Source organism: Lepisosteus oculatus, chromosome 12, assembly GCF_040954835.1.
Source record: "Lepisosteus oculatus isolate fLepOcu1 chromosome 12, fLepOcu1.hap2, whole genome shotgun sequence".
Lineage (NCBI taxonomy): Eukaryota > Metazoa > Chordata > Actinopteri > Semionotiformes > Lepisosteidae > Lepisosteus > Lepisosteus oculatus.
The window spans coordinates 27236778-27248284 of record NC_090707.1 but is presented as its reverse complement, the minus strand read 5'-3'; the positions used below and the strand labels follow the sequence as shown (position 1 = coordinate 27248284).

The following is an 11507-nucleotide window of genomic DNA, read 5'->3' as shown; positions in this document are numbered from 1 at the left end:
TATTGTAGACAGCAGTTAGTACACCACATTCAAAGACTTTAAAAAACAACCTTAGGCCTTCAAGTCTGAATATATAGAGCTCTAAAATGTTGGAATTATTTGAAGACAGTATCAGGAGTGCAAGTAGCAGGAAAGAGAGGAGCACAACATGTATTCTTATATTATTTAGTATGTTGTTTAAGAATAAAATAAACTATGTGGGCAGACATAGCAATAACAGCAATAGTACAATAAAAGAGGAGAATAACAATGGAAAAAATAACAGGATTACTAAAAAATAAGGACCTTGAAATGCAATCCAACATCAGACAATGCTGATAACAGGGAAGAAAGTGCAAGAGACTCAACAGCTGAGAAGAAGTGCAAAATATCACATTGAGATAAATAAGGAAAAGTGGGTGAGAGGAAAAAATTAAATCAAAGAGCAAAAAGGAAAAACATGGAAAAGCCAGCAGAAATTCTAGCATCAGCACAAAAACAAGGGGACAAAACAGAAAGAATACAAAACAACTGAACAAAGAAACAAGACATGGAAGAAAAGAAAGCCCATGCATTCCTGAACCTACACCAAAGAAAAGAAGATAAAAATAGCTTATCTCCACAAAGAGTTAAAACCCACCGTAACCATTAATACTGTAGGAAAAACAAAAGTCCCTTGAAAGGCTGTGTCCTGTTTTCTCACCATTTGGAAAGGGTGATTGTATGTAAAACATTAATGCTAAAACCTGTTTACATATACCGTATCTACAGTACCTTCCTGTCTGGGCAGACGGCAGATCCACCACCAATCACTTCTGTTAGACCTCCCCAGTACCATGAAGAACTCAAATCAGCTCAGGTCTGGAAACAATGCAAAAGGAGACAAACTGTATGGAGAGAGGACCCAGAATCCCCGCTATAGTAAACTGTTACTGGGCGAGGGGACAAAACAAATAGAAAACCAACCTATTCCTTTTTAAAAAAAACCCCTAGTAGCAGGCACACAGGCGAGCTGAATTTCTAACAACACATAAGCAAAAGAGGCATCTATAAGGGCAGGTGACTGGAGATCTCAATAAGAGACAACACAAACCCAAATGATACAAAAACCAACACCGTCTTCCTCAAATGATTTGTGTAGGTATTTTCAAACCGCTTGTACTTTCCGATTACACTAAAATAATTCAGTTGTGGACTGTACCTCTTACCCCACTTTGAAAGTTTGTATATTTATCGTTTGTTCAAAATAAAGCCTATTGATTTTTAGAAATTAAAGACACAGGTCACTATGTTCATTTAAAAGTGTGTGTTGAGTGCATATGTGGTCAGATATGTGCCAGCTTCATATGAAGTTGATCTGACTCCTATTCAGGAGTTTGGTAAGGTGCCAGTAATAGGGTATTGAAGATACTGGTGAATAGCTAGCCCAGGTTACTGTTCACACACATGCCCTGGTAGTTGTTAAGTCAGGTGTGTCTGTACCCTTATAGACGGATGTGATCAGTCCTGGATTCCAGGCCAAAGGAAAACATCCTTACTTCAGGATGGGGTTGAGTAATTTAAACAGGGCTTGTCAGACCTCTGCTATGTCACATGATGCTGTTGTTTACCCTGTCTACGCCACAGGCCTTTTGTAGTTTGAGGGTATGAAGTTAGTATACTTGCTCCAACTTTGTGTTTGGGAAATCCAAGGGATATTGGTTGTTTTTTATAGACAATTCAAAAATGTTCTGTTTTAAGACTTTGTACCATACAAATCCCCGGAGCCCCAAGTGATTCTGGTTTTGGTAAGCCAAGGGACAATGAGCTTCACGATACCAGGGGGACAGTGGGTGGTCAAGTCTCCCCTAAGCAATGTATCTTGTCAGATTATGATGTCAGTCCATTTAATAATGTTGTTGAACTCCCTTCAGTCCAAATACAGAGAAGCCCAGGCCCAGAATGTTACACATGCTGACAGAGAGTGATCTCATTATGTGTGTCTGGATTTTAACAACTATTATTATTGTTTGCTAGAACCAAAACAAATCTATGTTAGACATTTTCATCTTCAGCCCAAAAATACAAACCTGTGTGTTGTAAAAAACTGTTGGTTCAGCTCGAGGGCTTGGTGCAGGTCAAGCTCATGAGGTGCCATATGTCCCCCAGCTCCGAGCCCATTGGGCCTGCTGGTGTGACCAGAGCTGCAGCGTAGCCATGCTGGTGGGGGTCAGTTCAGCTTTTCTGTTGGAGTCAACAGGGGAGTTACATGAAATTGCTGTCTGTGGTCCGGCTGTCCTGCTGGTCTGGATGAGGGGTACATAGTGTAGTGCAGGTTCTTGTCCCATCCTGCTCTTTGTCCAGGTTGGAGGGTTGCACCGATTCTGAGTCTTGTTAGCTGGTATGGATGGGTTTGGGGGTGTTGATACCAGAGTGGTCCAGGAGGGGGGTGCAGGTGTCTTGGGGGCATCCTTGTTTTTCTATGAGTTCAGGTTGATTCTGAGCACCCCACCCATCTCGGTGGAAGTTGCCATGTTCAAAAAATCCTAAAAAGAGAATTAAAGTTTCACACAACACAGCATGACTGTGAAAGGTCAGGAGGCCTGCCTTGTGTGCACAACACTTGATTACAGTCAAAAAATCACAAAACAAAAGTTCACAACCCAAAGCAAGGTTGTATAAGGTTAGGGGGGCTGTCTGGTGTGTAAAACACCTGGTTGCAGCACTGTGGCTGTTGTACTTAAAAAGCTGTTGAGTCATGAAGAAGACCCCCTATCTCAATGTATTACCTGTAGTGTTATCTTCAAAAAATCATAACAAGATAAGGAAAAATTCCACAACCCAAAACAAAGCTGGGAAAGGTCAAAGAACTTGCTTAGTGTGTAAAACACTAAGCATTGTGGGTGCTGTGGTTAAAATGCTATTGGTTTGTGAACAGAATACCCCTATTCCAGTGCATTGTGCCACATTAAATAAAAGCACGAGAAAAAGAGATTCAGAACGCAAAGCAGTGTCAGTGTTCTGTGTAAAAAAATTGGTTCAAACATCATGGGTGCAGTTTTTAATAAGCTGCTGAGTAAAGAATATTTTATTCTTCCTGCTGTCAGTAGTATTGTGAATATAGTTGACCCTTACCTGAATGAAAACAGGACGTAAAGGAAGGTTTTCAGAAATCAAACAAAGCTTTATTCCCGTGCTTACAGTGTGGGTAATTGGAGACTGCGCTGTTCTGCCTCCTATGGTTATATATGGGTTTTTCGCACGAAGCCGTATTGAACAATATCTCTCGCGTTGTGAACGTGTGTACACAGCGGTCCCCCGGGTTCCACTTAGTGCGTTATTTCGTATCGATGAAAAACCGGAGGTTTAAAAAAAAGATAATTAGCTCACTGATGGTTTGATGTAGAGGCTGTGGAAATTTCCACAAGTTGTGGTCTTTAAAATGCATTTGGTTTGAAGGCGTTCTGTGCTTCCATTGCGAAGGTATGGACAAAAGAATATTCGTGCTTGGTCAAAAAAATGTAATACAAACGACAAAGTGAAGGCTGAGAAAGCATACAAAGCAAGTGTTCTCGCAACTCTAAGAGGTTTCGCGAAAGCGCTACAGGCGTGCCAAAATCGTTTTCGAACTTCAAGCTAACTTTACCCTGGTCTGAGGTTTTATCATAATCACTAATATATACCTTTATTATTAATATGTTAACTCTAAACTAAATTACAAACTCTTCCTTTATTTAAGTTGACACAAATACATAATATTGTAACGCCCTCACCTGGTGGTGAGGAGGAAGCGCCCCTAGGCGCTCGTAGTACCGCTGGGCATGCTGGGAGTGGTAGCCGGGGAGAGTCTGAGGGTCAGCATAAAAAGACCAGGCCTGTGAGCCAGGGAGCGAGCGTGCCGGATCCTGCCCCCAAGTCAGCCGGGGGGCAAGACAAGGCGGCGGCAGCGGGGGCCGAGCGTTGCGTGGAAGCGAGGCGCGCCGTTGAGGATCTCTACCAGCTGAGCTGCGAGGGCCTCGAACAGGACCAGCGGCAGCTGCTCCAGGAGCTACTCGCCCAGAACGAGGATCTCTTTGCGGCGAGAGATGAGGACTGCACCCGCACTGCCCTGGTCCAACACGAGATTGACACCGGCAACGCTCGGCCCATCCGCATCCCACCGGGATGCATGATTCACGCCAAGCGGACAGCCGCCGAGGAAAAGATCCGGGAGATGGCCACAGCGGGGGTGATTGAGCACTCCGCAAGCCCTTGGTCGGCGCCAGCTGTACTGGTAAAAAAAAAACGGCTCGTGGAGGTTCTGCGTCAACTACCGCAAGCTGAACGAGGTCACCCGGAAAGATTCCTACCCCCTGCCGAGGATAGATGACGCCCTGGACTACATCACCGGGTCGACCTGGTTCAGCTCCCTGGACCTCCGCTGCGGCTACTGGCAGGTACCGCTTGCTCCTGATGCTCGTCCGAAGATGGCCTTTTCCATCGGCCAGGGCCTCTGGCAGTTTACTGTCATGCCTTTTGGCCTGTGCAATGCCCCGGTGACGTTCGAGAGGCTAATGGAAAGGGTGCTGGCATCTGTCCCGCGGAACCAGTGTGTGCTGTATCTGGACGATCTGCTGGTTCATGCCCGGGGTTTCCACCAGGCCTTGACGAACCTCCAGGCGGTGCTGGCCTGCATCCACCCTGCTGGCCTGAGGCTCAACCCCCGCAAGTGCGAGCTCCTGCGGCGGGAGATGACCTTCCTGGGACATGTTGTTGGACCGCGAGGGGTGGCTACGGACCCAGGTAAGGTCGCCGCAGTGAAGAGCTGGCCGACTCCACGCACCGTCGCGGAGCTCCGCAACTTTCTGGGGTTGGCCTCGTACTACCGGAGGTTCGTCCGGGACTTTGCCAGCATCGCTGCCCCGCTGCACCGCCTCACCGACAAGGGCCATCGTTTCGACTGGGACTCGGGCTGTGAGACTGCCTTTGGCCGGTTAACGTGAAGCTCTGGTGGGGGCCCCCGTGCTGGCCTACCCCGACCCGCGGTTGCCGTATGTTCTCGATACCGACGCGAGTAACTCGGGGGTGGATGCGGTGTTGGCGCAGGAGGGGCCGGATGGGGAACGCGTAGTGGCCTAATATAGTCGGGCTTTGACTAGGGCTGAACGGAACTACTGCTTGACCCGTCGCGAGCTGCTGGCGGTGATGGCGGCGGTCCACCACTTCAGGCCTTACCTGTTCGGGACCTGGTTCCGGCTGAGGACCGACCATGCGTCCCTCACCTGGCTGCTCCACTTTAAGGAGCCGGAGGGGCAGATGGCACAATGGATAGAGATCCTGCAGGAGTACGACTTTACTGTCGTGCACCGTGCAGGGTCTCGCCATCTCAATACCGACTCTCTCTCGCGGCGCCCCTGCGAGGCCGCGGACTGCCACCACTGCGCCCAGCGGGAGCAGCGTGAGGAGGCTGTCCGCACCATGGCGGAGGTGAGCACCGCGGCCACGGCCCGGGAGGGGCCGCTGGGGGTGGGCCTGCCAGACCTGGCGCAGCGTCAGGCAGCTGATCCTGACGTGGGGCCGGTGCTCCGCTGGGGGGCAGTAGGAGTGCGGCCTACGCGAGAGGAGCTCGCCCCGCACCCGAAGTCCGTCAAGGCCCTCTGCGCCCTGTGGGAGGCCTTGGAGGTAAAGGACGGGGTGCTGCGCCGGGGGTGGTGGGTACCCTCGAGTGGCGAGGTACGGTGGCAGCTGGTGGTGCCTCGGTCGCTCCGCAGGGCGGTGCTCCGAGCAGTGCATGGCCAGCCGGGTGTGGGGCAGGGTGGTAAAAAAACCCTGCAGGGTCTCCGAGGCCATTTTTATTGGGGTCTTTGCCACCAGGACGTGGAGCGGTACTGCCGAACGTGTGCGGTGTGCGTGGCGCAGAAGGGTCCCCCCGAGCGCTCTCGGGCCCCCCTCCAACAACACCAGGTGGGGGCTCCTATGGAGCGGGTGGGGGTGGAAGTTTTAGGCCCATTTCCGCACACCGAGGCCGGGAACCGTTACGTCTTGGTGGCCGGCACCAACGGTACTGGGACTGCCACCTCCCCCTTGCGCTCTGGGCGTATAGGACCGCGGTCCAGGAATCCACTGGTTGGCACCGCCGGCTGGACCGGACTACGAGTGGGACCTGCGGCAGCAGATGCAGCGGGTGCACAGCTTTGCACGGACCCACCTGACACAGGCGGGGGTCCAGCAGAAGTGGCACTACGACCTGCGCTGCAGGGGGCCTGCCTTCCAGCCCGGGGACTCGGTTTGGGTGTACAACCCGCGCCGCCGCAAAGGCCTCAGCCCTAAGCTGGCGCCGTCGTGGGAGGGGCCCGCTGAGGTACTCGGGGTGGTGGGCGAGGTCTGCTACCGTGTCCGGTTGCGAACACGGGGGAGTGTGGTGGTGCTGCACCGAGACCGCCTGGCCCCCTACCGGGCCCGGGAGGAGGAGCCGTGTGGGGAGGCTCTAGAGGAGCAGCCAGGGCTGGAGCCGGCCAATAATGGGGCGTCCGTGGGCTGCCAGCCATCACCGCGGCGCAGCGGCCACTCACGCAGGGTTCCACAGCAGTTAGCCGAGTACGAGTACAGCCTGAGGGGGGTGTTCGACGTCGGCGAGACACCAGACGCTTCAGGTGGGGGCAGTGTAACGCCCTCGCCTGGTGGTGAGGAGGAAGCGCCCCTAGGTGCTTGTAGTACCGCTGGGCATGCTGGGAGTGGTAGCTGGGGAGAGTCTGAGGGTCAGCACGATGACCAGCGGCTGACCCTACCTGTGTAAATAATGTCCTAGTAGTTCGAGTGCCCTGTGTAGTCTTGTAAAAGTATAGTGTGTTGTTAGGTAATTACAACCCTAACGATGTGTACGTGTTCCGTCAGTCTCCTCATGTGCGTGTATATCCTGTGTTTGGTTTTGTGTGGTTATAATAATAATAATAATTGCTTACACTTATATAGCGCTTTTCTGGACACTCCACTCAAAGCGCTTTACAGGTAATGGGGACTCCCCTCCACCACCACCAATGTGTAGCATCCACCTGGATGATGCGACGGCAGCCATAGTGCGCCAGAACGCTCACCACACATCAGCTATCAGTGGGGAGGAGAGCAGAGTGATGTAGCCAATTCATAGAGGGGGATTATTAGGAGGCCATGATTGGTAAGGGCCAATTGGAAATTTGGCCAGGACACCAGGGTTACACCCCTACTCTTTTTTCGAGAAGCGCCCTGGGATTTTTAATGACCACAGAGAGTCAGGACCTCGGTTTTACGTCTCATCCGAAGGACGGCGCCTGTTTACAGTATAGTGTCCCCATCACTATACTGGGGCATTAGGACCCACATGGACCACAGGGTGAGCGCCCCCTGCTGGCCCCACTAACACCTCTTCCAGCAGCAACCTTAGTTTTTCCCAGGAGGTCTCCCATCCAGGTACTGACCAGGCTCACACCTGCTTAGCTTCAGTGGGTTGCCAGTTGTGAGTTGCAGGGTGATATGGCTGCTGGTTGTTAATGAATAAAGCTAATGGTTGTTTGTTAATCGCGTCTCCACTCGTCCTTTGTTCTGAAAAGAACCTGTAAACGCTACAATATATTGGAACTAAAATAATTATATTAAGTAATAATTGATAAAAAGTGTGGGAATTCATCGTCTTGTACACACTGACACGAATTAAACAACAGACTCGCACACAAACCCCTGGTTGATGCCGTTAACTGTCGGACTGACAGAGAGAGATGTTCGCCTGCGTACATTATACTGACGATAGCTGCGAGGCCACTGTCCATGTAAGTGATATAAATCATTTTAGACTAAACGGATTGGATTATTTCAATCCACACCATCTGTACTGGATACAATGGGGCACAGAGAACAACTTTTACAAAGGACAAATTTTATTTATGAAAGGTGGTTATATATCCTTTAATTAAGGAGAGACTTAGAAAGTCTTGTGAAAAATGCCATTTATGTTTGACGTTTGCTTCCTAAAACAAATGTACAGTATAACTTTCACACTTAGCAGAATTTATGTACAGTACCTGTAAAAAGCTAACGTTAGCAAAATCTGACAGGATATGAGCTGCTTTTAACATCTTGGTCAGTAATTTATGAAGTACTTAAAATTCCAAGTTTTAAACTGTAATAGAAAGCAGGCAGGACGTCACTATACATTATACTACTATACTAATCAGTAAATAAACGAAATAAAAAACAAAATCAAATTCCCTTGGGTGTTTTCCTGACTTCGTTAAAATACGGATAGTTGAAAATGTCCGTGAAGAATCGTGAGATAATATGCAGAAGCTCCCGCAGGCGTGGGAAGCAGCCCTGGTGGAGACGCGGTCCTCACCAGCGGGAGGAGCTCGCCGCCTGAGTAATGGAAACTCTCCTCACCGAGAAAACATTATCATGGGAACCACAGAATTTGCGTGAGTCCAGTGTAGCGGTACCCCGGGCACAGACATACTGTAGTAAAATCTGAAGTGCCGGTATTTGACTTAATGTCTTCGACGGGCACCGTAAAACAGAGACGATAAGCGGGGAATGATTTCCAACAAGAAATAAGGGAAACAGTGGTTAGTCAATAGTCTACGGAGGGCTTTATGTGCGACATCTCCTCAAGTACCAATGTGTTAAAAATATAATAGGAACCAGGGCATGATGTACTGCAAGTCGATAGTAGTAATGTCCATTCACGTTTTCTGTGTATTAACAGAATGGTTACTGTAATATAGTACTTCTTAAGTTAAGCACTTAAATGTAATTAAAACGTCTTTTATACGTTCTGGAAACACTTGGAAATGAAAAATAAACAGTAAAAGAGACAGACTGTGTGAGCGAGAGAGAAATCCTGCGTGTGACTCTCCACGCACGACTCTGATGAGAGACGGGGAGGCTGTTCCCGCACAAGATGGCGTCGTGTACCGCGAACGTGCAGTGCTGCAGAAGATGAAACAACACACAGTAAAATACTTTTAAATTAAACTATTATGTACAGTACAGTACTACATTAAGTTACATTGAAAACTGTATATGTGAAAAATAAGGACACCCTGTACTGTATTGAGGAAAATGACATTTAACTTCTAAGGCGACTTAGTCTGCTTGTGCTTCTCGACGGTTCTCTGAACCTTGTTGGGGGCTTTGTGTTCAGAGGCCGTAATGTCGGGGCATGGAAAAGACGTAAAAATCACATAAACATCTCAGTCACCCATAGGTGTAAAACAAGACAGTTACGTATATAGCACATTATTTTTATATAATACAAAACCCTTTTTGCAATGATTTAACTAGAAAGTTACTGTTGGACTCCCTTTAAGGGTGTGGTCAATGGCGTAAAAGCAGGGTCCCCCTGCATTTCAGTATGTTCTGTGTGCTGTGTTTCCAGCGACAGGTCAGTGAGTCAGTGTGCATCCTGACCACTCAAGCAATAATGAAGCTGTTGAAATCCTAAGAAGCAGCAGTGGATGTGAAAACATGACTAGGGTACAAGGTAAGGATAGAGTATTTGCTGTATTTATATAGGATGTGTACTCTACACATACAGCACTTCTGTTTACGTTATAGGGTTACCACATGCACGTTGTTCCTCCTGTTTGGTCCTTAAATCTCCATCCTGGAGGTATTCTTAAATATCTTAAAACTTCCAGCATTTCCCCCTTATTTTTTTGCCTCAGAGGTTTTCCAATTGAAACGGTTCTTGGAATTAAGAATATTGATCACCCGAGAGAAATATTGTGTTGATTAGAATCCTAGACTTGTCTAGTTTGCTGACCTGTTCAATTTTCGTTTTGAAGAGGTATGTTTTTTTTCACCCTGGTTCATCCACGGGGCCAATTTCAGTGTTTAATGCGATATCATACTGTGCACAGTGCATCGCTACCTTTGCTCTGCCACATTAGCAACACTATACAGAATTCGGGTTATGGCTCTCCAGTGTGCTGCTTGATGAGATTCTTACATCAATGTGGTACTAACAACTAAACTAGGTTGGCAAATTCACATACTATTGACAGTCATAAACTCAAGTATGAAAAAACAACATCATATTTTAATGTTTTTATTGAAAAATATTTTTTCGTGTTTGTTTTTAAACCTGTTTTGCAATCGGTAATGTTTTTTTCTTTAAATTAATTGACTCTCACCTCCCCAGATAGAGGATTCTTCAGAATTAAAGCCAACAGCCCCTTTTGCACCTGGACTTTAGCGTCTTGTCCACAGGGAGTGAAGGTATGACCAACCATTCTCTGTTCCTTGTCAGCCCTGTCCTTCTTATATTGTTCAAAACATGTGTAAAGGGTGTTTCTGTTTTACCCTGACACACTCTCCTCAGGAAATGTTAAGCTGCAATGAATCACATGGTAAGAATTCTACCCATCACCACCAGTGTTAATACAGTAATACTCCATGGTCACTTTGAGCCAAAAAATGTCTTTGCATGAAGCAGAGGAGGACTGAATTCAGGAGAGCTTACAGAGACCTTTTCATATTCTCTAAATTTCTGAAAGTCCTTTCCTACTGTATATATTAAAGTCTCAAGTATATTTTGGATAGAATCCATTTCTGTCAACACATACTAGATATTTGTCTCATTTGGGCCATACAAAGTAGCTCATGGTCGCCCTCAAAGAGTTTAGTCTTAACTTTTGGCTTTTTCTATTGTTCTGGATGAATATCAGTCAACCTCTTTGTCATTAGAGCTGTGAATGTTGGATATGTTGTTGGCAGGTTTGTGGACTATTTTTTATCTGAATGCCGTTGCATGAGAGTCATTAGCATGTTTCTTTGGAAACAAGATGTTATCAAAGTTTAATTTTTTGGCTTATCAGTTTTAAGACTTAAATAGGGAGTATAACTGGATAATGTTAAAATGTTTGGAAAGAAAGGTTAAAATGAAGAGTATGAGTACAAGAATACTTGACAATGAATGCAGAAGGATACAGCTGAGAGAGTTCATTGTCTTTTGTTGGTGTGCCACACACATCCAAAGTCAATTTATATTTCAAAAAGCATTCAGTTTCCAGGAATCTGTTGAACCTTTTTCTCAGTAAAGCGGCTGATTTATTTTTCTCCCTACAGGGGGCGCAAACTCTTCTGCTTTTCACCCAGCCCTAGAGCGTAAGTCTTCAGGCAGTTTGTTCTTGGACAGGTAAGCCAGCGGCTTCATCGTGATGTATGATGTCTGAGTCCATTCGAATTATTACATTGAGTTGTTTTAGTTTGTTTGCAAGTTTGTTTCTTTGCAGACTCAACTGTTGTCAGCATGTAGGATCCAAGGGATTGTAAAGGATGAACTCTCTTTATATCTTTCTATCCATTGCATGAACATTGAATGAGGGAAAATGTTGAGAGTTTTACAACTTAAATAAATCTTGCATGTTTTTTGTTTTAAATTTAGGTTGATTAGGAATATGTTTTAAGGAAGGAACGTTCTCTAGAGCACATTTATGCAATTTCTATCACATTAAAAAAGTATTGATGTGACGTTCATCAGGTTCAGTGATTGTTCTTATTGTATCATTTCACTTATTCTAGGTCTGTAATATTACTGATAG

The 11507-nt window shown here is 46.8% G+C and overlaps 1 long non-coding RNA gene across 2 annotated transcripts; it reads left to right on the top strand.

The window, feature by feature from the left end:
* The first annotated feature begins 8268 nt into the window (after window positions 1-8268).
* LOC107078802 (uncharacterized) lies at window positions 8269-11102 on the top strand. 2 transcript variants are annotated; one of them, XR_001479774.2, is made up of 4 exons: window positions 8269-8381; window positions 9341-9445; window positions 10106-10182; window positions 11032-11102. It is a non-coding gene; the product is annotated as an uncharacterized lncRNA (long non-coding RNA). The 2 variants fall into 2 exon arrangements; XR_001479773.2 differs by lacking the exon at window positions 8269-8381 and adding an exon at window positions 8659-8916.
* The last annotated feature ends 405 nt before the right edge of the window (window positions 11103-11507 follow it).